This window comes from Panthera leo, chromosome B2 (assembly GCF_018350215.1).
Source record: "Panthera leo isolate Ple1 chromosome B2, P.leo_Ple1_pat1.1, whole genome shotgun sequence".
In the NCBI taxonomy this organism is placed as follows: domain Eukaryota; kingdom Metazoa; phylum Chordata; class Mammalia; order Carnivora; family Felidae; genus Panthera; species Panthera leo.
Window position 1 is genome coordinate 92,888,803 of NC_056683.1, and position 23,358 is coordinate 92,912,160.

General features: G+C 38.2%; 1 pseudogene; it reads left to right on the plus strand.

Moving 5' to 3' along the window:
- The first annotated feature begins 719 nt into the window (after positions 1–719).
- Positions 720–1,651, plus strand: LOC122219117 (annotated as a pseudogene).
- The last annotated feature ends 21,707 nt before the right edge of the window (positions 1,652–23,358 follow it).

The following is a 23,358-nucleotide window of genomic DNA, read 5'->3' on the forward strand; positions in this document are numbered from 1 at the left end:
TGGCAGCTTCAGAGAACCAGAACTGCAGACAGCCACCAAAGTGATTTAAAAAAAAGAAGGAAAACATGTCATATGCTACCATATGGATTGACCTTGAGGACGTCATGCAAAGTGAAATAAACCAGTTACAGAAGGACAAACACTGTGCAATTCCACTTGTAGGAGATATATAAAGTAATCAAACCCACAGAAGCAAAAAGTAGAATGGCAATTGTCAAAGTCTGTGGGGAGGGAGAAATGGGGTATTGCTGTTTATGGGTATAGAGTTTCAGTCATGCAAGATGAAAACAGTTCTAGAGATTTGCTGTACAACAGTGTACATATAGTTAACAATAATGTACTATACACCTAAAATTTGTCAGGAGGATAGATCTTGTTATGTTTTTTTACCACAATAAAAATGTTTTAAAAATACTGCTAAATTTACCCCTGAGTTTCATGCTAAGAAAGAAAGAAAAAGAGAGAGAGAGACAGAGAGAGAGAGGGTGGGAGAGAGAGAGGAGAGAAGAGAGGAGAGAAGAGAGGAGAGGGAAGTAAGGGGAGGGAGTAAGGGAAGGAAGGAGAAAGGGAGAGAGGGAGGAAGGATCCCATTAACAGGAGGAGCTGCTGCCGGTGCTGGGCCGAGGGACATGGCACAGGGACTGAGTGAGTGACAGACATATCACCAGGCCATGCCACAGCCACTTGGAACCTACAGGGACCCTCTGCCTGAGTATAGAATGAGCCGAGGATACTCAAACCCAGCAGCTATTGCACATGCAGTGGACGATATTCAAGGAGATGACAGATGATGTCTCAGCACAACAGATTTGTCCTAGACCATAAACACAAAGAACAGGATGTACTGTTTCTGGGGGACTCCAAGGTGGAGCAATAGGAGATATGGTGAGAGCTTTTTGCCCCAATTAATGCACTGAATTTTGGAACTGAGGGAGATACAAAATACGTTTTATGGAGACTAAAGAATGGAGAACTGGAGTTTATTATTATTTTTTAAGTTCATTTATTTTGAGAGAGAGAGAGAGACAGTGTGCATGTGCTGTAGTGGCAGAGAAAGAGAAAGAGAAAGAGAGAAAGGGAGAGGAAGAGAGAGAATCCCAACCAGGCTCCACACCATCAGCATAGAGCCCAATGGGGGGCTTAATCTCACAAACCATGAGATCATGACCTGAGCCAAAATCAAGAGTCAGTCACTTAACCGACTGAGCCACTCAGGCAGCCTGAGAACTGGAGATTATTAAACCTAAGGTCATTGTCATTTGGGTAGGAACAAACAACCGTGAAAATATAGCGGGAGAAGTAGGAGGTGGAATCAAGGCCATTGTAGAACTTTACTAACACAAGGCAGCCACAGGCTAAAATCATTGTAATTGTGTTTGTTACCTTGAGGTGAGAAGCCCAGCCCTTTGAGGTAAAAGAACGCCAAGGTGAACTAATTCCTCAAGGTTACCCTGCCAAAGCTGCCAATGTGCAGCTCCTGAATATAGATGGGGGCTTTGTGCACTTGGATGGTGCCATCTCCTGCCAAGACATATTTGATTTTCTGCATCTCACAAGAGGGGGTTACTCAAAGATCTGCAAACCCCTGCACAAACTGATCATGCAGTTGTTGGAGGAAACACCTGAGGAGAAACAAACCACCGCTGCCTAATTGGCTCCCATCAGTGTTAATCACAACCTGGCTTCCTCAGATCACTTATGTCACTAGAACTTCAGAATCTTTCTCTTTCTTAAGGCACTTGGCATTGTAGAATGTTCCTGAATGTTCATATCTAGTGTTTGAAGGGGAGGAGGTATTTGAACTGGTCCTGTACAAAGAAGTTGTGTCTGGCACAGGAGAAAAATTAGCCAAGGAAGATTATTGTTTAAATGTGTTTGAAACCAGAATGGGATTTTCAGTTGTATGTGTGACACATTCATTGAATTGTCATTGTTTTTCCTAGGATAACATCAAACCTAAGTACTGAACAAAATGAAGATTTTTTTTTTCTGGGCCTTCCTTTCCTTCTGTGGATTATGTCATATATAGTAATGATCAGGATTATACCTACTTGGCTTTAGAACAGATGGGTTTTCCAGTTTTTAAGGTTAGCCTTTTGTTTTTATTTTGCTTTACTCGTATATATTCTCAACAATTTCTTAACTTATAGCACCAGATTGAACATACTTATCATTCAAATATGGGAGTGCTATAGTTACAAGTGAATTTATTTTTCCCATGTTAAGTTGTGGAAGATAGGTTTTGCCCCATTTGGGGGGCTCTATGGAAGGCATTATTTTTATGCTGTTGAATATCATGTCTATAACAGACCCAGGCAGGCTTTTCTTCCTTTTCCCTCATACCGTTTTTTTTTTTTTTTTGTCCTTGACATTACAAGCTTTTAACACATTTTTGACCCAGGACTTCTGTTGCAGCAAATCTAAGTCACCAGCCAGTTACTTGCATGATAATCACTGATATGTAACTCATCCTTGTGTGGTGTTGTGTGCATAGAGTCTGTGAAATGCTATCCATATTCAGAGTTCTGTTTTGTTTTGTTTTGTTTTTACCTTAAAACTGTATTATAGTTTCCTTTTTTGAAAAAGAAAAAAAAAACACAGAACTCTATTTACCATTCCATAAACCCTGACATTATTTCAAGTTTTATAGTATCTTAAGGTGTATATTTTATTTTTTTTATTAGCTTAGTTTTTAAATTGTATGAGTCCTAAAAAATTTGGCCTTTTCTCATGGGGAAACAAATGGAGCTGCTCTTCAGAATAGACATTCTACCTTGATCCCACCATTTTAGTGAAAAAAAAAAAAAACTAGGCTTGTTTAACTTTCAGAGTTTCTCCTTAATGTATTTTCATCTGAGAATTTCTTTCAAGAGAGAGCTCTTTATAATCTTAATGGTTTGCTTCAGCTACAAGAGCTGCCATTTACAAAATAATAGGACAATACATGGCTTCTTGTTCAGTGTACCTATGGAGGACATACAAACTGGATCTCCAAACAAATATTTTAAACTGGACCAGGTGGGCACTGAAGTAACCTGTTAACTAAGGCATGTGTTCTATGTTCTGCTTGCAAAGACAAATGGCAGTGCTTTTGTGTGTGGAGTGGTTGCTGATTTGTGCTAAGAGACACTTCTGAGTGAAAGGAATAGAACTTGGGCTGATTTTTTTCTCGTGAAGCCTCTTTCTAGGAAGTTTTTTGGTCTTGTTTTTTTGTCTTTTTTGTTTTTTAATACATTTCTGAATGTATCATGTCTTCATTAACAACAGAAAATGCACATGATGTTTAACACATTAAAATTTCCTTTCTATAAAAAAAAAAGAAATCCAGTAACAAGTTTTGAAAACCCTGCAAAAATAAAAGGGAAATATTCACAAGGCAGTCTGATAAATGGATGTGAAACCATGCCTCTTGGTGAAGTATATTACTTGAAATAGTGCATCTGAATAAATAATATTCATTTTTCGTTATCAAATTTCAAACTTAACATTAGAGAAGTAACAGTCACTTTCTATAATTACCCTTGTCTAGACAGATTACTCAAAATCTGAAATCCCTTTGTAGCTAGAATTTTAGGTTGCTCATCTGACAGGCAAAATTTACCTCACGTTTTCTATTAAACCAAGATCTTTATAATACATCATTAAGCTCTTTATCTCCAAGACTGACTTTTAAGATAAAACTAAATTTCAGAAGTAACAGTGCAGAATCACAAATCTGAATGCAACACACACAGGCAATTGTCAGCCTTTCTCTGGCACACCTTGGAAACATTCACAGTAACACAGAGGATCTTAGAATGCAGATTGATTTTTAAATCACTGGTGAGTATCTTGATAAAATATTTTAACTTTATGTAGAATATAACCTATTAATATCCTGAAACACTTTCTTGTTGATTAGATCCTGAAGGAGACACAGGTAGAAGAGGTATAGTGTTGAAAGGCAGGGTTAATTTATACACTGGTCCCACCCATACAAGTTATCCAGGGACCAAGTTGAAAAGACCAATTACTAAGTGAATTAGGAGTATTATATTCTTTTTTGGTTTCAATGGACTCATATAGGTTCCATAAAGTAATAGAAGCCTGGTGTGGGTTACATACAGGCATGTCTTAGCCTCTTCCCACACAAACCCTAGAAAGGTGGAATAATCAAGTAGAAACTGATGTGGGAAAAAAAAGTCAGAAGGAAATGGCAGATAGAACTCAATTTCCTGCAGCCCATTGGCAAATACTTGAGGCTGGCAGAGTTTCTCCTGGAACTCCCTACTACCTTAATGCTAATGCTTTGCTAGAGGGAAAACAACCTTAGCCTGACAATAGCTAGGCCTCCACTATCCTGTGAGTCTGTTTAGGATATGAAAATCTCACTGGAAACTTCCCCTGGACATTACCTCCCTGCAACTCCACAGTATAAAACCAGTCTCATCTCATGGTCTCAGGGCAGCTCTTCCTGCCCATGCGTCCTGTCCTCATGCTTCAATAAAATCACTTTTTGCACCAAAGACATCTTCAAGAATTCTTTCTTGGTTGTTGGCTCTGGACCCCATGAACCCCACTGTCACCCCCAAAAAAGTCACCAGAAACCATGTTAGTAGGACGGTCTAACTGTACCCAAAACCAAGAAGTCTGACAACTAGGTTACCTTGTAATCTTTCAGCAATAGCAATCTGATGAATTTCAAGGTAGAATTGCATGGGGTGCCTGGATGGCTCAGTCAGTTGAGCACCCAAACCTTGGTTTTGGGTCAGGTCATGATCTCATGGTTGGTAAGTTCAAGCCCCTGTCGTGTTCTGCACTGTCAGCACAAAGCCTGCTTAGGATTCACTCTCTCCCTCTCTCTGCCCCTCCCCTGGTCTCTCAAAAACAAATAAATAAATAAACTTTAAAAAAAGAAGAAGAAGATATGACTAGTTGTTGACCTTTGAGTTGAACCTAAGCAATCGGAGCCTCCCACTCCCTCCCACTCCTCCTTGGAATATGCACTCCATTTGCCTTCTCTGTTCTTAGAAGCCACCCCAAAGACATAGCCTTGAAAACAAATGAGGTATTAAGACCATATGAACAATGTATGTGACTGAACCCAATGAAGGTCATTATATAAACTTTTAAGATTTGGCAAGTAGGTACAGAAATCCACTAGTTTTACAGCTGCTCAAAACAAGCTTCAAAAGTACCCTTGCTTATTAAAACTGTCCCCTATCAATCTGGAGTGGTATGCTTTCTTTGGCTTCTCCTTGACTTCTGTACTGGACCATGCTAAATTGTCCCAATTTATTATCCTGCTCTTCCAACTTGTCTGCCAGCCACAAAGCTAGCAGAATAATGGACAACTGCACGCCTTTTTCTAACTTCAGCTTTTCTTCCAACTTTCTAAGTCAAGTTTTAGCTTCTAGTTGGGCATCCATGTCTAGGTGACTGCCGACAGCAGGAGCCAGTCCACTGTAGTGACAATTCCTTTCCTTTCTTTGTCACAGTGCACTGTGAAAACACAGCACATGAAAACAGCCAGTGTTTTCCAAGTGTCCACATACCAACACACAGTCCACTGGCATTTAACATAAGAGCCATCCGCCCCCCCGCACACAGACGTTGGTGGCTACCTTGGGATTTCCCCTGTGGATGCTTTGTTCTCAAGGCTCTTTACTTTAGTCTCCTGCCTGACTCAGCAATTGTTGGTTTGCAAACTGGTCCTAGCTTTGTGGCTGGCAGACAAGTTGGAAAAGCAAGGTAATAAATTGGGACAATTTAGCATGCTGTTTAGGAAAACTGGGATGGCACAAACTGCTACAGATTAAGGTCTGGGCACTTGTGACAAAGCCTAACTGGGATGCTAAAAGATGGAGTCATTGGAAAAATGAGAATGAAGAGGAGGATGTTATGGTGATTGATAGAAACCGGAAATACCCCATGTTGTCTCACCCCAAATACAAAAGGAAAATTTTAAATAGCAATTATCCCAAAATACTTAAGGGAAAATACATTCTTTCTCTGTCCCTTGAAGTTGTAAATCTTATCGTGTCTTTGAAATGTATATACCCCAGGAGATAACCAAAACATTGCCCACAGAGACTAAAGAAGAAAAAAGCACTGGGAGGAGGGAGGCTATTTAATATTCAGACTATTGGAGGGGCAACTGGGTAGCTCAGTTGGTTAAGTGTCTGACTCTTGGTTTTGACTCAGGTCATGATCTCAAGGTTTGTGGGCTCAAGCCCTGCATCAGGCTCCAGGGTGCTGGTGCAGAATCTGTTTGGGATTCTCTCTCTGCCTCTCTTGCACTGCCCCTCCCCTGCTCATGCTCACACACACACATACTCTCTCTCTCTCTCTCTTATTAAGTTTAATAAATAAACTTAAATAAAAGACTGTTAGAGAAGTTCTCTTGCTCAAAAATCTAATGCACAGCCTTCATAAGATCACAAATACCATGTGAGTTGGTACATGATTTATGGCTAAAGTTTTGGAATGAAGGCTATGGGGTTTCTGTTTGTGTCAGTAGTATGTTTATATATGTCTATGTATTGCAGGACTTTTTAACACAATACCTGGGATTCATTGTCTCACCACTTCAAATAATTAAAAGGTGGACACAAAATGGGCAAAAAGAATATAAGATTAGGAAGGAAGAAGAGTAGGAAAGCTCTCTTTACAAAGAGGGGACATTTGAAAATGAATGCCCACCTACAATAGGCAAGGGTCCTTGTTTTATCAGGTTCCAGTTGCCCCACTCTTACCCTCCCCACTTGATCCTTCTCAGGTTTTATCCTTATTGGCTGGATAATTCTAGTTGCCGGGCTGTCCCTTCATGATTGGCTCATTTCCATTGTATGAGGGGTGGTCTATGGCCATACCAGTTCCTTGTGGGTCATAGGTTTTATGGTCTACTTATTTTTAGTCAGGTCTTTTGTTAAATTCCTGAAAGAAACCTGAGATGAGTCACCTGAGGGGGTTTGCCATGGTCAGACATTCCCAGTATTGTTCCAAAATATTTCTTTCCCCACTCAGGGACATCAGGTCCTAATCCTTTTCATCTCTACCTATTTTATCCTATTTTTTTTCCTATCATATATACATGTATGTTGTATGTATATGATGTTTTTCTACCTCTAGGGGGCATTGCCAAAATTGATTTGTAAAAAAGATAAGGTTTTTTATTTACAAAACTACTACAAATAATAAAGGTGAAAGCAAATGAGTGTATATAAAAAAGGTTAAAAAATAGAACATATGAGGTTTTTTTGGATAAGGAAAGATATGACAGGTATGAGGGGGTTTTATTTTTGTTTTTATGTCTGTTTGGTTTTGTGTTTTGTTTTGTTTTTTATTGGTAAAGAAAAAAAATAATTTCATCCCAAAACAAAATGATGGGGGAAAAAAAGGACAAAAACTAAGGAGGTATGAAAATTATAGAGAATTTGTGGAAAAGGAATATTGAAAAAGGAATTTCATGTATAGTCAGGCTAAGATTGGAATGGATTTAAGCTAAAAAGAAAAAATGTAATGTTAAGAGTACACCAATATAAAATTAGAATTTGGTTTTCTCTCTGTTAAAAGTACAACATTTTCTTATATTTTTGGTGTGCTCTTGATAAGAAATTGTAAACAAATGTTTATCTTTAATGTAATCTGCCTGTAAAACAAAGATTCTGTGTTTTGTCTTTATCAGATCATTGACTAAAGAAAAACAGAGTCTTCTCTATTATAAGAGCTAAGTTGCTTACAACCATGTAACTTTGTGCATATGTTAAATTTCATGGGAAGCATTGTCAAGTAAGAAGTGATGCTAAACTTTCTTTAGGGTATATATATGTGAAATTCCTAAAAGACTGATATGTCCTGGTATAATGATAATTATACTCTATCATTATGTAATGATAGACCGGTTATAATTTTAAAATGTATGTCACAGATATGACCTAATTCTCTTGTCAACTGCATTATAATAAACTCTTATCAGATTTTTAACCATGGTCATTTTAAAGTCCTTTGTCATTTGCATACCGTTATTATTTGGCTCTGGTGCTTTGGCAAAAAGTATTCTGGCAGAAGTCCTTCATCTTCAAGGAGATTCATGGAAAAGTCTTTGACAAGCACAGTATACTGATAACTAAGATCAATTTGCCTTCATGTGGGAAGGACAATAATATTCTGTTCAAGTGTTTCTCCAAGGCTATTTGCACAGCTCCACCATATGTCATGAGAAGGTAGTCTGCTATCTATCCCTGCTCTCCTCTGCATCAGTAAAATGGACCCATTGCATTAACAGGTGAAGACCTGCCTCTACTACAGGACATTCTGCAGGCTTTGCTGGAACATATGCAAAGAAAAAGATGGGTGGTAAACCCACTGAAAATTCAAGGCGCAAGCACCACTGTAAGGTTTTGGGAGTCATTTGGTTGGCTAAGATATATGTTGTCCCAGAAGCTATGTTTGATAAGATCCAAACCTATCCAACCAATAAGGATGTAAAGGAGATTCCAGTCTTTGTAGGAATTTGGGGTTTTTAGAGGACTTTTATTTCCCACCCTGTATGGTGCCTCTGCCCCTCATGCTGTGTAGTACAGAAAGAACATGTGTGGAACTGAGAAGCAGAGCAGAAAGTAACCTTTGAGAAAGGCAAATACCAGCAAAGTAGATTAAAACTCTGGGCATCTCCCAACATGACTACCATTTAAATTAGCTGGATCCATGATTCTGGAAAGTATGAGTTGAGCACTGTGACAAAGACAATGGAAGAGAGGAGTGCCCCTAGAATTTTGGTCCCGACTCTGGAATGGGGCAGAAAGCCAATATACCTCCATAGAGCAACAGCTCCTAGCAGGGTACCCAGGGCTTCTCCAGGTGGAGCCTCTCAGGAAGAAATAAACTACAACACCCAACAGGCTAAGCTCAGTGAGGTTTGGTGATCGCTCAGGAGCCCTGGCTGTTACTCCTTTGCACTGACAGTTGGGCTAGTCTAAAGAGACTAACCCTGTGGTTTGGACAACGGGAAGCCGCAGAGTTGATGATTCATGAGTGTGCCCTTGTGGAGCTAGGATGTGTGGAGAGACATTTGGGTTCACCTGTAGGAGCCTGAGGTCATCCTCACTGTCATTCACATTATGGCTCATAAGGCACTTACCACCTCTAACAATTAAGAAGCCACTGCCCAGCTTGGATATATGCCCTAACAACTGACCCTTTAGCAGATACAGCAGATTTGATGCATAGAAAGAGTGACTACTTCAATAGTTGGGTGGGACCACATATTACCAACTAGCCAGGTTGCCCTTGAAATATAGTCACTCGGTAGATGTAGTAATAACATATTCTGTGTGTTTTAAACAACATCCAACACAACTGCCAAAGGAGTCTAAGGCCACCCACATGAGTTCCCAACATATGAGGGATTGGCCAATTGATTTTATTGGCTCCTTCCCTCTTAGTGATACTCCCTGGTTTGTGTGGACACTGCATCTGGCCTAACCCAAGCTTCCCCTTGATGCCATATAAACCAGGCTGCCAGTATTAGGAGAAGCTGAGTACCATGTGTGAATACTCTCATCAAATCAATAGTAATTTGGGTCACATTTCAAAGATTATGATATGCAGAACTGTGCAAAAGAACATGACACTGATTGGGGGTTCCATGTACTCTAAAACCTGTAGGTTTGCAGGGTTGGTATAAAGGAAGAATGAGATATTAAAGCAGCAGATTAAATTACTAACAGGTAAAACCACCTTGGCCAGGTAGACTAAAGTACTGTGTTCCAGGCCTTAATACATTTCAGTGATCAAGCAGTAGGGTCTATTGCCACATATCCCAGACCAGGGACTCCTGCTGAGGTACCTAATATTGTAAAGGTATGGAAGTCACTGGAAACAGCCATTACCCGGACTCTCACTGTGGATCAGTGTGCTATGTGGCTGAGAATACCAAGCCCCATCACAAGTGGAAAGGAGTTATCTACTGGAATTTGCAATAGGACATCCCCCTAGGATGAATGAGTTACTCTGCATCCCTAGGTGAGGAGTAACTACTCAATCTCTACTGGGTAGATATTGTTCTGCTGCAAGCTGCACCTGTTAAAACACATTACATTTTGAATGGAACACATATCATTAAAAGAGGAGAGAAAGTAGGGGTTCTGATCTGGCTTATCCCACCTGCCTCTTCTCATGTCTGACAGTTCTCCCTTTCCCAGCCAACATGTATAGTATGTACAACCAGGTCAAGTTCCTAAAGCTGCCACCCTCTCTCTCAAGGCCAGGTGAGCATGTTCTATTTCCCACTGGTATGATCATTTGGCTGTCATCTCTGCTCCCTCTATTGGCCTGAAGGAGGTTACAGCCCCTACTAAATTCACTCAGTGAGCCCTGAATGATAGTCAACAAAGCCTGCCATTACTGGACACTGAGATGTCTCTAATAAGAAAAGCTGTCCTCCAAAATAAGATGGACTTGGACATTATTACTGCCCCACAAGGAGGCATCTGTGCTATTATCCAAGTAGAATATTGTGTGTCCATACTTAATGAATCTGTTAATGTAGCATCTTTATTAAATCACATGAGGATACAAGTGAACACCTTGGGTGATCTGAACACCAGCCTAGGGGCCTTAGTAAATCAATGGTTCAGAGTATGGGGCTTGTGGGGGAAAAAGTGATCACTGATTTGGGGAATTATTGTCTTAACCTATATTTTCTATTGTATGTTCCTATAACATTGCTATGGCATCTACCTCCAATGCAGCCAGATAGCCACCAAATGAGCCACCTCTAGGCTTATGAAACCCCCTACTGACCTCTCAGGGCACACTATGAAAGAAGCAGGCATGTGAGATTATAAGAGCCAGTCACAAGAGATGGAACATTGAGTGAGGTCATTGAAAAGGTGTTAGTACCGGTTGACCTGTAAGCTGGACCCAGGCAATTGGAGGGTCCTCACGTCTGCCCTTGTTTGAAGGTGCATTCTGCTTACCTTCCCACTCCCAGAAGCTGTCCCAAGGATATAGCCTTGAGACAGAAATGTGGTGTTGAGACCATCTAGATGGTATTCATGACTGAACACAGTTGAGGCATCTAAATAAACTTTTAAGATTTGGAGAGCAAATGCAGAAATCTACTCATCTTTCCACTGCATAAGACAAGCCTGGTATGTAAGTTTCCTTGCTTATTAAATATGTTATCTACCAATCTGGAGTGGGTCTTCCCTTTTCTTTGGCCTCTCCTTGCCCTCTATGTATGAGGCCAGTTTACAAACCAAGAGTGGGAACTGCTAGAAAAAGAGCATGGCCTCAGATAGTGGCAGGCATTCTGTCCAATACACTGGGAAATGTCCAATTAAGAAAGAGGAGAGCTTGAAAAGAGAAATGTATTGGCAGCCACAACAGGCAATAAATAAGCATGCCACATTGAAGGGGTTGTATGTAGTAGGGGTAGAATAGACAGGAGTTAAAAAATCAAGGGTCAACTGAAAAAGGGGAAAATAAAAAAGTAAAGATGGAAATAAGCACCACAGGTAGGGAGGGTTAATTGATAAAACTCTCAATTCTGGGCTCGATCTACTTCTTTCTCTTATCTATATATTACAAGCTTTTTAAAGTATTCACAGCAGAAGGTTCCAAAATGCCTTACTCTAAATTTGTTTAGCCACTCATCTACGGACTATAAACATGACAGTATGATTCCAGCAGCTGTTAGTTCCAGGGCTCTTCAGACCCCAGTTGTTATTTCCATTCACAGAAGGTAATTGATTCTAACAAAAGTTTTAGTCTACAATGCACTCCCAATTTTTAACTGTGTTTACTAGATAGTATGAATAGTTGTCAGGGGGATTTCCTGGCCAGAGACTGAGATGATCGCTTTTCACTATTTATATATTCACTAAATAGTGGGATTATACATGATTTTTTTCAATGTTTTTCAAGTAAAAAATTTTAAAAACAAGAAATTTAAGTGGTAATCATTCTGGACATGGGCATAATTTCTGAATGTATATTTAAATACAAGACATTTTATACATAGGGATTACATCATTTTGAGTATTTTATGACTGAGTATGAAAGGCTTGTTCTTTATCACGGTGTAATCCCACCTTACCCTGAATGAAAAGCTCAGAGATGGGCACTAGAAGTACGGTATTACCACTAAAAGACAGAAAGGGAGGGAAAAAATGATGCTCATTTGAATACAAATATGTTTTACAAAGTTCTTGGTAATGAATTATAAGGAAATAATTAATATTAGTAAAATGATGTACTTGTATTTTTACCCTTAAAATATTTTAATCCTCTTGGGGCTCCTGGGTGGCTCAGTTGAACATCTGACTCTTGATTTCTCAGCTCAGATCATGATATCAGGGTGGGGGGGCTCAAGCCCCACATTGAGCTCTGCGCTGAGTGTGGAGCCTGCTTAAGATTCTCTCTCTCTCTCTCTCTCTCTCCCTCTCTCTGACTCTGACCTCCACTTGCATGTACATTCTTTCTCTCTCTCTAAAATATAAATAAATAAATAAATAAATAAATAGTAAATAAATAAATAAAAATTTTTAGCCCTCTTATATTAAAAATATGGCTTCAAATTATAGTTGTTACTGGAGTTTGAGAAAATACACATTTGGTTAGCTTCATGCTATTTTGGTGATTGAATTATAAATCAGGCAAATATACAGAGGCATATTGTAATTGCAGATGGATACCTACCTACAACCACAGTGCAATTAGACATTGTTTTACTTGAATAATTATTTCTAATTAGAATAATCTTCCCTTGTATTCCCATTTAGTCAAAACATACTATTTAATGTTGGATAGAACCAAAACTTAACACTGAGGAGGAAATTACATTCTATTAAATCAAAGGAAGGTTAAAACCAAAAATATTTTTTCTTGTAGCTGAAACAAAATTTTAAAAATTATAACATAATTGCCATGTTCTTAAGAAAAATGCATTCATTGTTCTTTACAAATAGCAAGTTATTTATGGAATAGATTCTTGTTATTAACATTTATAACAATTGATAAAAGATTCTTTAGTTTATAAATACCATGCAAAGATTTTGGGAGGATTAAATGCAACATTTAATTGAGTAAGTTTTCATGAAGAGCTGTTGTTACATATTATTTAGATCTTATATATAATCTGATATATATAATATGCATGATTATTGAAAGCTGGATGTTTACAAAACCATACAAAAGAACATAGCAAAGTCAAGAGACAAAAGGATGAATCATCACTGCAGTCCAGCAGTTCCAGGACTTAGAAGAATGGTAATAAGCTTTTTCTTTCTGAACGATAAAGAGAGACAGAGACAGAAAAATTTGGCTCTGCCTTCTCCCACAAAGGACAAAAATAAAAACAAACAAAACAGGCCTCTGGTTAGGATATGATGTGAATTCTTGGCTAAGGACAACCAGATTGAAGAACAGTAAATCTTTCTATCTGCCTTTGAAAATAATTAACTCAAATACAATTCAGATAGCTTACAGGCATAACTATTTCTAGGTAGTAGAAAGCTATGGGAAATAAGAACAAATGTGCCAGAATTTGAACTTCATACACATATGGAGGGAATCAAAATTCATAATTAATCAGAGGTATTTGCAGATTGATTTTTTTCAGTAAAAACATTAAAAAGTACAAGATATAAGGCCTGAAAGAACATGCAATAGACACTGTAGTAGAAGAGTTGGTAGAGAGTTATTATTTTGGTTAATCGATTATTTTGTAAAAGTACTCTTCAGCTACCATGGTGGCTTGTCTGTGTGATGCAGAGAACATCCTGGAATCCCAGTGAAGCTAGAAACACAAGACTAGAAAATCCTAAATAATATCCAGTAACTGTCATGGGAGCAGAGAAGAAAAAGAGTTTCCTAAGGACCCCACAGAAAATTTAGAGTTTTTTTCCCCCTCTAACACACTGTTCACGTGCTCTAGTGACCTTGAAGGTCATTAAGTAGGCTTCATTAGAATACATATCATCCAAATTTTATCCAGTGGCTCTAATACCTGGCTAGGCATCACATGGGAACTGAATAAACGGACTCACTCTTTATGGCTAAAACCCTATGAAAGTATCATAAGGAAAGTTACTTGAAAGCCCAGATGAAAAAATGTGTTTTTTACCCAGATTCTACATTTTATGGGCATCAGAAAAAAATATTCTTGAGGTCACCAAAAGCAGTTAAGAGCTTATAGCCTTCATCAAAATCTCTCACCAGCAGATAACACCTGTGGGTACTCTCCATATGTCTCAGGGTGGCATTACATCATTCTGCTCAAACACAGGTATAAACATGGTTTCTGCCCTCTGGGCCACATGTAGACCACCTTTACAATCTCTTCTAATGAGAGAGTTTAACTATACATAACTCTTACTAAAGAGTTACCTCCCCAATCTGAGAGGAGTCCGTTGGAAGCTGATCAGCCAAAACCATAGGCAACTCCTAAAAAGACTGAGTGCCCCTGACTCTCCCTGGCAATAGCTACACTGATTCTCTTGGCAACTTTCAGACCAGCATAACACACCATGCTGCCCACCTATGAGTCCTGTTATTGATCAGTGCCAAGAGATAAAGAATCCTGATGTTCTCTGTGTCATTATTATCATACCTACCACTCCTTCCTTTTCTCTGAAAAAACTATTTATTTTATTCTCCAAGTGTTCTACTAGGTTCTTCTTCAGGCTTATGTCATTATATGAGAACCCCCTTGTTCCCAAAATCTTCACCAAGTATCTGTTCACCACCATGTCATTACTGATACCAGTTCCTCCATAGCCTCAGAAGAGAAAGTTTGGTAGCTCACTAAATTCAGAATTATGAGGTAAGATTAGCATTTCTCAGCATCCCACTTCTTTTCCAGCACTATCTCTAGCCATTACCCCTCCACCTTCTTTTTTTTTTTTTTTTTTTTTTTTATTTTTTTTTTAAATTTTTTTTTTCAACGTTTTTAATTTATTTTTGGGACAGAGAGAGACAGAGCATGAACGGGGGAGGGGCAGAGAGACAGGGAGACACAGAATCGGAAACAGGCTCCAGGCTCCGAGCCATCAGCCCAGAGCCTGACGCGGGGCTCGAACTCACGGACCGCGAGATCGTGACCTGGCTGAAGTCGGACGCTTAACCGACTGCGCCACCCAGGCGCCCCATCCACCTTCTTATATAAAAAAGAGACATCCTTAGAAGCTCTTGCCTTTCAGCTGTACCACACTGCCTCGCTTCACCCTTAGTGAAGATTGACAGAATATCTTCCTCTTTACACTTGTACCCTCAATAATACTGAATGACTCCAATGCCCATGGGAATAGCCAATCCCACTGTGTTTCTCTTTGCATCCTTGATTTCCTAACCTCTAAATAACTTAATATGCAGTCCACTTCAACTACCTATCATAGTGCCATAGAAAAATTCAGTTAACATCCAGGACTGCTTTACCTCTGAAATATTGAATCAAAATATCCTATTCCCTTACCATTATATGACTCCCACATAGTTTTACGTCCATACCTGTTCTTCAAACTCCTGATGTTCAAAACATTATTCCCTTTACTTCTAGAATCTACAAATTACTTTACTAGTAATCTTTACAAGTAGCCTCTCCCAATAACCTTTGCTAATCTACCAATAACTTGACTGCTTCCCTCATCTACCATCCTTTGAGTTGTGTAACCCATCCCTTTGTAATGCTCTTCCCAAACAACTTCCTTACCCCTTTACCTTCCGTTGTTTTAGGCCAAAAGATATCAAAAACTTGAATCAAAATATATACCTTTTCCAGGAAATCACACAAACATGTAAATTAATGCCACTAATTCATTGTTTCTAGCCTCAGCAGCAATCTGTTTTCCTAGTTAGTAGTCCCGCCTATCTACCATCTAGACTTTCTTCTGTCCTGAAAACAAATGTGACTCTGACCATTTTCCTCCTCAGTGTCAGTGTTTGGCCTTCCTTTCCACTCCACAGAAACTTTTTTAAGTAATCTTATTCAGATGCATCCCTTAAATTAATTAAATACTGATAACTCCCACAGAGAAATTCTGAGATCTGATCTCCTAACAGAGCTCCTTGGGTTAACATTCAGTTTTCTTCCAGATATTTCCACTTAGCAATCCTCAAACATGTCAAATGCAGTAACTCTAAAACTGAACATCTTTTATCCCCATTGGTATTATATTTTCTACAATTCTTATCATCTACCAAATTGTTCCAAATTGAAAATCAGTCATAATCTTTGGCTTTTCATTCTCATCCTTAAACTTCATCTAATCAATCACCATTGGTTCTATCTTCTGAATAGTATTGTATCAATTTCTATTTATGTTAATTACCCTGGTTCAGGCCACCATTACTTTTTCCCTAAATTATTGGCAGACTACTACACCAGACTACCACATTTTATCTGATGCTCCAATTTATATCTGGAGCCATAATCCAAACACCATTTTAAAGATGAAAATCTAATTCCATCACTCTCTTTCTTAAAATGCTTAACTGCTCCCCATTATCCTCTGGATAATGTCTAAGTAAATGCCCATACTACTACTCACGGTTCTTCTTTAAATGGCACTCCTTACCATTTAAGAATCGTTTATCTGTCTCTTGACCTTATTTTTATTCTGTGCTTCAGGAGGGACCACCGACTCTCTTTCCTCAAATTATAGAAACACTTTATCCCACCCCTTGTTTTCCAGCAAGATTCCCGAAATAGAATATCTGATTTATCACCTGATTACCTCTTTCTTAACCTTATATTTGTTGCTATTTCCACTACAATGTATCCCTGAGCATCCCTATGGACACCTAAACCCACATTAGTGCATGAAAGCACTAGTCCTATGTACTTCAGGGACACACCCTATAATAGATTCACTATAGTATGTATTCCCCAAATTATTACTTGCTTATTTGTCTGAATCACCTGATATGACTGAATGTTTTTAAAAGGCAGAGACAATATCTGTCATATTCATCTCCATAGGCCAATAAATAGTATATATAATATTATTTGTTGGAAATATAAATAAATGACTGAATGGATGTATGACATGTCTTGAGACAGTTACCAAGTGTTTGGCAAGGCCTTACCCAGCAGATGACTTTTCTTTGGAGAGCTTGGGTGAAGCCATTCAGTGGATTGCTGCCCCTAGTTGATAGCAGGTTGATTTTGGTTTAGTTATCCATTTCTAGTCTAACCACCTATGTCCAACATAATGGAATCATGTGTTATAAGCAGGCAGATTATACACAAAGACTCACAAGACAGACGTGATAAGCCTAGATATTTGCTTACATTCAAGCTTCTTAAAATATGGTGATGCAAATGATAGGTACCTTGCTTAGTCTGTCAAATGCATTGTTAATCAGGCCTCCACTTAGAGGTTCATTCTCTAAAGAGCTCTTCATGATTCCTATTTCCAAAACTTAAAGAAGCTAACTCTCATAGACATGTTCTGTGTTTTTGTCATGAGCTGTTTACAAGAACAGGCTTCATCTTGCGTACTCAGTGCCTACTGCAGTTAATGGAGAAAAGTAAATGCTTAATGTATTTGTGTTGCATGTTGTATGAACTAAATGATCATATGAATAAAGAAACAAATTCCTAAATCAAATCATATGAAAATTATAAAAGGTCACAATAAACTTTTATTTTATTTTATTCTTTTCCAAATAAATGTCCACCCAAGAGGGTGGGTGGGTGACTATTTTACTGATCCACTAACAAACTCAGCTTTCCAAAAAGCAAATGAGTCTCTCAGTTATGTATATCAATATAAGTCATTGCTTGAACGCAATCAGCTATTTGATTTTCAGCACAGTGCTCTGCACAGAGTAAGTGCTTATTGAGTTAAATTAATGGAATAGTTGAACTACATTGAATTTGATTTAGATAGATTATCTCCACATGAGATTACTGAAAAAGAAGACTAAATCATGAAATTCTGATGTTTTCTTATCCCATGAACTGAACCATACCATACATAATTAACAAAAATGAATAACATAGCTTGTGCTGGAATCCACACTATATAAGCTTTTTATTTTTAACATATCTATAAATTGGGGAATATGCCTCCCCTGTAAAAATTGTTCTTAATGAATTATTCAAAGTAGATTGAGCCTCTGTTACTTCTTAAAATTGTAAACAAAAATGAGAATCAATAGTAGTTCTTCAAAATCAACTTAAAATAATAATCGTTTTTTGGAATATCTGATTATTTCTTAGCAAACTGATAAGAGTTGTCCTCTGTAACGGTGCCACTAATGTACTAGAAAAGAATATGGCTCCCCAAATTAAAATATATTTAGTGACAGATGGTCAGATCTTTTTTTTACATGTAGGGGACACATACTGTATAATAACTGAACTGTATGTAAAATTTCTTTTGCTCTTCACCCAGTGGCAGAAAGGTCCATAAGGAACAGATGTCTGTTTCTCCTGATTAAAGTGAGAGATATTTCTGAACAATTTTTGAAGTGCATTTTTATGCAAAAATGTTCTAAGAATATGATAATTGATATGCTTAAAGTATTCTTCAATGTCAATACTTGTACAGAGCTAGAGATGCCCTCTAGATACCCTTAAGTCTGATCCATTTCTATAATATAAATACCATGAAATAAAGATGCTAAATGGTATGATGTTCATTTTTCCCAATTTTCCTTATAATTACTACTCAGTGTTTATACCTGAAGAGCTTTTAGAAATATAATGAAGAAAGAGGCACCTGGGTGGCTCAGTCAGTTAAGCAACTAAATTCACCTCAAGTCATGATCTCATGGTTCGTGAGTTCAAGCACCTGCATGGGCTCCATGCTGACAGCTCAGAGCCTAGAGTCTGCCTTGGATTCTGTGTCTCCCTCTGTCTCTCTGCTCCTCCCCTGTTTGCATTCTGTCTCTCTCTCTCTCAAAAACACATATTAAAAACAATTTTAAAAAAAGAAATACTAATGAACATATTAGTAAAAAGCTAGTACTGCTATTTAAAATATTGCTACTTCTTGATAAATAGTATATTAGTTCATACCCATGCCTATTTGCTTGACTGTCACCTCCCCTTCATCAGAAATAATCCTTTTTTCTCTTTTTGAATATCTTCTTTCACTAAAGATTCCAGTTTCACTAAGAAACAGTTCAGGAATTATATTTTCCAAGAGAATTTGAAGTGGTTTTTACTGCTCTAAAACTAAGTCCAGAAGTGCTTGCTCCTCCTGAGACACGGTCCATAGACACGTCCCCAAATACTCCAGGGAGACAGCAGATCTGTTCACCTGGTTCATTTCTGTTCACACTCTCCACGCTGTGAGGTTCTCTATGCTCCCCTGGGTAATGACAATTGCCATGTAATTCAGAGGAAGGTTTGACGTTCCTTTCAGTTTTACTTCTTGGTGGCTTAACCCTGTTATTATTACATTTTAGATGGAAGTTTGCAAATAGGTGGCTCTGTATTCCATACTTGTACCATTTCACTCTGTGCTTTCGAAACTGGACCCCTGCCCGATTTCCCATTGATCCAACAGAAGTAAATTGGTTTTCTATGGTCCTGTTTGGATGTAATTTGTTTGTTAACTTCCTCTTCGGGGTGGTTGCTTCTGTCCTGGTTTTACATCAGCACATTACGTGGCACTAAATCTAACCACGGTGAAATTTCTTGTGTGAAATTGATTTATTTTTAAGACATTGATAAAAAACTATTCAATTTGTGTTTAAGTCTCTGCTTCACTTGGATAGTTTAGTATATCTGTGTATTTTTTTTCTTGGGCATAAATTACACATTTCAATTTTGTTATATTCTGACTTCTCACTACATGTATAGACAGAGCCCATCGGAATAGTATCTTAATAAATGCCTGACATTTAGAAAGTGCTCTGTAAATATTTTTGTGACTCACATAGCATATGTTTTTTGAATCGAAGATCTCATTTAATATGATACTTCAAAAAATTAGCTCAAGGGCATATTTTATAATTTATCCCTATTAGACTCTATGTTCCTGTTCCCTGTTAAAAAAAAAAAAAAGGATAATCTTATACAAACAAGCCTTTCTACTTGGAGTCCCATTTTGCTTTTGGTGTTCTTCAGGTATGCATAGCAACAGAACAACACTGTTCTCACAACCCATGCTCTCAATCCAGACATCCTTAGCATTATTCTTCAGACAGACAGTATAATGTCAAGGTAAAATCAAAGCTTTGGTTTAGTTCTCACTAGTACAAGTAATAACAACTACATTAGAACTTATTCATCTATCTTGCAAATGTCAAGTTTCTTTGACATCAACTTAACTACCATTCCAACTTCAGAAACTTCAAAAATGTCAACAAGAAAACACTGTTTTATGAATGCTTAGGTGTCTAAGTCTCCTACTGATATTAATGAGCTTAAACTATTTTTGGCTTTGGAGGGCTTTGGCGGGCAGGGCTTGGGGTTGGTAAACAATTTTCTTACAAACTTCCCAACACAATGCATTCTTTTCAGGATCATCAGGAGCGGGTAATAAGCCCATTCATTTTTAGTACTAAAAGGAATTCAACACTTTATAGTTGCTGTTTCATTATGTTGGCCATTTGTATAGTCATTGACATCAATGACTACTGGTTAAATCATACAGAGATTACCTCTGTTCTTCATTGCATAAAAATATAGGTAGAGAAAATGGATCTGTCTATACATGCAGTAAAATTTCAGAATTTGATAAAAATTAAAATGTGTAATTATGCCCAAAATCAAATACACCAGATACAATAAAATATCAAGGTAAGTGAGGCAGAGGTGGTATTTTTGTTTGTTTGTTTGTTTGTTTGTTTTTAACTTTTCACCTTGTATGTCTATCAGTGCCTTAAAAATGAGTCAGGTTCACACAAGATAATGTGATTCCAATAAAACTCCAGGGAAGTCATTATTATTATTGTTATTATTATTATTATTATTATACAGAGATAACGCTTCATTTTAAAGTCCACATATGTAAATCTATACTGACTGGAAAAGTAGAAAACCTTGACAAAAGAAAAACAATGAGGAGCTACACAGAGAATTATTTTCAAATGATTGTTAGCATGTGAATAGTTGTTCAACTGGAGGGACAAATAAAGAAACACAAACTAAACTGGCTCTGAGATAGAATGTTTCCTCTCATACTGGCAAACTTTCAAAAGCTTAACGATATACTTTGTTAGTGAAGATGCAGGAAAATCAGCACTCTGAAACACAGGATTACACATCAGTGCAATTTAACGGAAGAGAACTTGGCAGCAGCTGACAAAGTTAGATAGCCATTTACCTTTAGTCCAGCAATCCCACATTAAAATTTTCACTGAAGATATGTTCTACTAACATAAAACAATGTATTCACAAGAGCATTCATTGTGGAATTATTTGTAAAAGTGAAATATTGGGAATAGTCTAAATGCTCACATTTGAGATCTCTGGTTTTGACCAAATGAAAAAACTAGGGCTGAAATAGCATCCTACCTAAAAGAAAACATTTTAATTAAATTAAAAATAATCAGACCAAATACATAAACCACAGTTTTCAATATACTAACTATTGCACAACAAAGGACAGTGATTCCTAAGAGATGGTATATTAGGGTCCTCCAGAGAAACAGAACTAATAGGAGATGTATGTGTGTGTATACATCTATCTATATCTAAATTTATAACTATATCTATTTGTTGAGAGAGAAAGAGAGAGAGAGAATTTATTACAAGGTATTGGTTCACATGATTATGGAAGCTAAGAACTCCCACCATCTGCTGGCTGCAAGCTGGAGATCCAGGAAAGCTGGTGGTATAGGTCACAGTCCTAAGAGGCCTAGAACCAATGGTGAAGATTCTCATTGAAATCTGAAGGCTGGATAACCAGGAGCATGAAGTAAGGGCAACAGGTTGATGTCTCAGCTGAGTCAGTCTGGCACAGACCAAATTCAACCTCTCTCCACCTTGTTGCTCTATCCAGGCCCTCAGTTGATTGGATGATGCCCACCCACATGTAGGAAGACATACTGCTTTGCTGAATCCACCTAATTCTAAATGCCAATTTCATGCAGAAACACCCTCACAGACATACCAGAAAGAAATATTTAACCAGATATCTGGGCCCCTTATGGGTCAGTCAAGTTAATACATTAAATTCACCATCATCGATGGAAACCACATGAAGTGAACACTACAACTGCTCTGGCTGGCTGCGGGGAGTTTCCAGGTCCTGGCACAGGGAGGAGGTACTGAGGTGGAGCCCAGCAGACTCTCTCCGCTGAGGAGATACGGCTGAGCATGGGGGAAGCCAAGGTGACCAGAGTTCACAGAACAGTACAGAGAAGTGACAGCTACACAGGAACAGAATCACAGAAGTCTAAAGTGTCCTCTGAAGCATTTATCAAAGTACTAGTCACTATATATGTGAAAGGAATCAACCTGAGGTGAGAGAAAGAAGCATCTCACATAATTAGAGGGAATAGTGTCCAGCACTGACACAGGCTGGGAATACGGCATGTCCTCACCAGGAAGACTCATAATTCCTGGGACGCTGGATACAGTACGCAAGAAGGTCTTACCTTCAGAGATGGAAAAAACGAGCCCTAGACTGAGCACTGCTCCAGATCCTCCCAAGGAATCATAAAAGTATAATCCAAAAGTATCAAACTGTTTCCAAATAACATGACTACATCCCAGACCAAATGTCAGAAAAGAACCCTGAATGTTGGCTCCAGATGGTTGAGAGGTTCAGAATTAGGAGAAAGCAGCCCAGCCAGCAGATATCACGAACACACTCATACCTCTAAAGTACATAAAAAGGTAAGTGCTTGCCATAGAGTTCGGTCCACCCATTCTGCCCATTTTCTCCATAGCCAGTCTTCTGAATCTTGCACTAGGCTCACTCTCATGTCAGCTTGGATGAACTTACCTTGCTCAACCTTATTGTTGTGCCCGGGTCAGGATTGTCACATGAACTCTCCTGCCTTATTCCAGCAATTGCGGACCAATTTATGGACCAACTTCTTATCTAACATTGAATCTAATATTGAGAACAGAAACTGAATAAAATCCAATACAGTATTTGTATCTAGTGAGGGTTCAATAAAAGTTAATGGGTTTGAATTTAATGTATGTTAGCTAAGTTTTTGTTTTTGTTTTTTTGTTTCTGTATCACCAAATAGCTTCCAAGTGTGTCCATTTTTGTGGCTAGAAATCTGCTGGTCCTACTTGTAAGAACACAGATCTTTTCTAAAGCACTGGGATGGCGCTATATTTCTTTCAGCTGGGCTACAGCTGACTGCATGAGATGTATACACAATCATAGAGGTGGCAGTAACTTTAAACAAACACAAGTGGAAAACCAAAATGAAATGGGAACCACAAAGTAAGAGGTC